The following is a 203-nucleotide window of genomic DNA, read 5'->3' as shown; positions in this document are numbered from 1 at the left end:
AGACGTAGGCCTAACCTTTAGAGGAGCAGTAATATTTGGTGACGACAAGCAGATATGATTTAAGTGATCAACCAGATTGTTGGTGTTGGAATCAGACAGGTGTTGGCTTTGGCTCTGAAAAAATGCACAAAACTTTGAAACACTTTGTTCATTAAAGATGCGAGAACACACGGAGCTTGGTGAGGCGGCATGAGTAACAGGAT

The sequence above is a fragment of the Micropterus dolomieu genome, linkage group LG18 (assembly GCF_021292245.1).
Source record: "Micropterus dolomieu isolate WLL.071019.BEF.003 ecotype Adirondacks linkage group LG18, ASM2129224v1, whole genome shotgun sequence".
In the NCBI taxonomy this organism is placed as follows: domain Eukaryota; kingdom Metazoa; phylum Chordata; class Actinopteri; order Centrarchiformes; family Centrarchidae; genus Micropterus; species Micropterus dolomieu.
The sequence above is the reverse complement of the archived record's forward strand: the minus strand, read 5'-3'. Positions refer to the sequence as shown.